The sequence below is a fragment of the Chelonoidis abingdonii genome, unplaced genomic scaffold (genome assembly GCF_003597395.2).
Source record: "Chelonoidis abingdonii isolate Lonesome George unplaced genomic scaffold, CheloAbing_2.0 scaffold0754, whole genome shotgun sequence".
NCBI lineage: Eukaryota > Metazoa > Chordata > Testudines > Testudinidae > Chelonoidis > Chelonoidis abingdonii.
Genome location: NW_027425015.1, coordinates 1 through 3,345, shown reverse-complemented (window position 1 = coordinate 3,345; position 3,345 = coordinate 1). Strand labels below are relative to the sequence as shown.

The 3,345-nt window shown below is 61.4% G+C and overlaps 1 pseudogene; it reads right to left on the bottom strand.

Moving 5' to 3' along the window:
- Positions 1-791: 791 nt before the first annotated feature.
- Positions 792-1,824, bottom strand: LOC142046048 (uncharacterized; annotated as a pseudogene).
- Positions 1,825-3,345: the final 1,521 nt, after the last annotated feature.

Sequence of the window (3,345 nt, the reverse complement as noted above, 5' to 3'; positions counted from 1 at the left end):
CGGCCTTGTTAACCCCATGGGGAGACGGCCCATTGACCCCAGCTGGGATCTGGCCCCACTAACCTCACGGGGCGATGGCTCATCAACCCCAGCCAGGATCCGGCCCCGTTAACCCCATGGAGCGACAACCCATGGACCCCAGCCGGGATCCAGCCCCATTGACCCCAGCTGGGATCTGGCCCCATGGACTCCGATGGCATGATGCTGATTTACACTGGTTGGGATCTGGCCTCACTGAGTCACACCTACACTCTGACCCCTCGGCGGCAGCAGCTGCTTGGGGTGACTCACATGTGAAGCATCATTGGCCACCAGGCAGCCTGGAACCTGCCATTAGCGCCGGGCTCAAGTGGCACGGGGGCAGAGAAATGCGGGTGTGTTGGGGGGCGGGGGAGAGAGTGTCATACAGTGCAGTGCTGAAGATTAGATAGATAGATAGATAGAGGGGGTGGATGGGGATAGAGAGATAGATAAAGGGGGTGCATGGGGATAGAGAGATAGATAGATAGAGCGGGTGGATGGGGATGGATGGATAGATAGATAGATAGATAGATAGATAGGGGGGTGGGTGGGGATAGATAGATAGAGGGGGTGGATGTGGGCGTGTGGTCCATCAGCACCCTGTCTCGATGTAGTTCTCCATCTCGTCGTCTCGGGCCCGTCTTGGCAGCGGGCCTCATCCCGGGTGCGCCAGAGAGCCCCGGCAGGTGGCGGCTGCGTGGTAGGACGGACGGCTGGAAAGGCCCTGGCTGGATGTAGTTGAGTAGAAGTCGTTCTGCTTGGCCAGGTACCTTGGGGCGAGGGTAGTCGTCCCGGCAGCACCTCGTTCCAGTCCCCGCTCGTCCGGCTTGGCGCGGCGCCCATGGGGCGGAGGAGCGTCAGGGCCGGGCTGGGGCATAGGGGGAGCGGCCTTGGCCTGGTGCTTGGGCACACCGCTTGCCGCCTCCTTCTTCTTCTTCTCCACGTCAATTTTGATGATGGTCGACGACGTCCTCGGCGGGCAACGTGCAGCTTTGGTGGAGAGCTCGATCAGCTGGTCGATGGTGTTGGGTCAATGACGTCGTCGTCGTCCTCCTCCTCATACGGAGCGCTTGTCCTCCGCCACGTTCCTTCCTCGTCCTCGAAGAGCAACGGGGCTGCCCCTTTGGCCCTGACGCCCCGGAACCTGCCTTCCTCCTCCTCCTTCTTCGTCTCTCAGTGGGCGTCAGCCCCCGGCTCGCCCTCGTCCTCCCGGGCTCTTCAGCAGGTACTGCGAGCAGCAGGTCGAGGGCCTGTCAGCCAGCCCTCCTCCTCGGCGGCCCGCCTTGCGGGGAGGCTCCTCGCTGCCGCGGCTTGTCGGCCAGCTCCTCATTAGCGCCGCTGCAGGAGCTGGCTGCTCCAGCTGCTGGCTGCTCCTTTTCTCTCTTAGTTTCGAGCGCCGGCCCAGGGTCTGCTAGCGAGAGGCCGGCGGCTATCGGTGCCTGCCCGCAGCGCTCGTACTCCTTCCAGCTCCTTCAGCACTGCAGTTGTGTCCGGCATCCCCCTGGCCCGCTCCGTTGTCCGCAGGGCCGAGAGGCCGCAGCTCACGCAGCAGGGCCTGCAGGCTTCTCCAGTTCCTGGGAGCTGCTTGTCTCTGCTTCCCTCCTCCTCCTTCCTCCCTGCTCTTCCTCCAGCTGTTGCTCCCGGCCCGGCCTGCCCCAGGCTGGTCTGCGCTCTTGGCTCTGCCACCCGCTCCTCATTCGGGGCCCGCGCTTTGTCTGGAGTGTTGTGGGCCCCCAGTCCCAAGGCTTTTGTAGCAGCGACAGCTGGCAAGGCCTTGGGCGTCCATGTCTCAAACAGCTTCATGTCGTTCTTCCTCCTCCTTGGCGTCCCACTTCCCGGCTGGGGGCGGGCAGGGGCTTCTCGCCCGGACCTCTTGGCAGGGGGCTGTGGGGCTGGCTGGTGGGGCTCTCAGGGTGGGCATTCTCCGCCAGGGCAGGGGGGCTGCATGCAGATGGCACTGCGTCAGGAGGCTGATGGAGATGGAGCAGGCGCTCCGCGGAGAGGGGCCGTGTGAGCCCTAGCATGCTGCTTCTGCAGGGGAGACAGAGAAGGGAGGACAGCAGGGTCAGTCCCCCACTGGCTCAGAGCCCGGCTTGTGAGGGGGGACGGACTCCCGACACCCCAAAGGGAGAGCCCCAGGGATTCCACACCCAGCGATCCCCGCCCTGTTTTCCTGCAGAAGAAAAGGGCGTGGCCTTTCCCCGACTCACCACCGCTCACTGACCCCGGGCCGGGAACCCCCACACCCAGTTCACTGCAGTTGGAACGCACTGCTCCCCCACACAGAGCCTCTCGCGATGGGGGCACGCCCACAGTTCACGCCCGTCCTTCCTGTTGCACGCTCACCGCTGCACAAATCTCAAGGACGTGTTCGTGTGACATGCACAAGACCCTGGCAGTGGCACACCCAAAAACGCTGTCACCAGAGCAGGGCACGTTGCGCACACACACAGCCCACGCTCACGCAATTACACACCAGCACCTCGCATGAGGGGGAAATGTGCTGCCACACACAATAGCCCACACTCACACAATTTACACCGCCAGCACCTCTCACGGGGGGGAACATGACACACATGCAATAGCTTCACACAATTTACAACCGCCACATCTTCATGAGAGGGATGTGAACAACCCCAATTAAGCCTACGCTTCACACCAATTACACGCTCGCACCTCTCACGGGGGGATGCTGCACACACATGCAATAGCCCACACTCACACATTACAACCCCAGCACCTCTCACAGGGCGACATATTGCAACACACAGCCCACGCTCACACAATTACACGCCAATCATTCTCACGGTGGGGACATATGCACACACAACAGCCTATGCTCACAACAGATTACATGCCCAGCACCTCTCACGGGGAGCGTGTGGTGCCACCACACATGCAATAGCCCACACTCACACAATTACACCCCAGCACCTCTCACAGGGCGGACATATGCAACCACGCACAGCCCACACTCACACAATTACACGCCATCACCTCTTCATGGGGGGACATGCGTGCAAATGCAATAGCCACACTCACACAATTACACGCCCATCACCTCTCCCGGGGGGTACATATGGCACACACACAGCCCATGCTCACGCAATTACACGCCCATCGCCTCTCTTAGGGGGGACATGCGCGCACATCAATAGCCCACACGCTCACACAATTACACACCATCACCTCTCATGGGGGGACGTGTGCACACACACAATAGCCCACGTTCACACAATTACATGCCTATATTTTCACCTTCCATCCCTCACTCAGCCTGCAGGATTTCTCGTCTCTGCTAACCCCCCTCCCCCCCCCCCCACC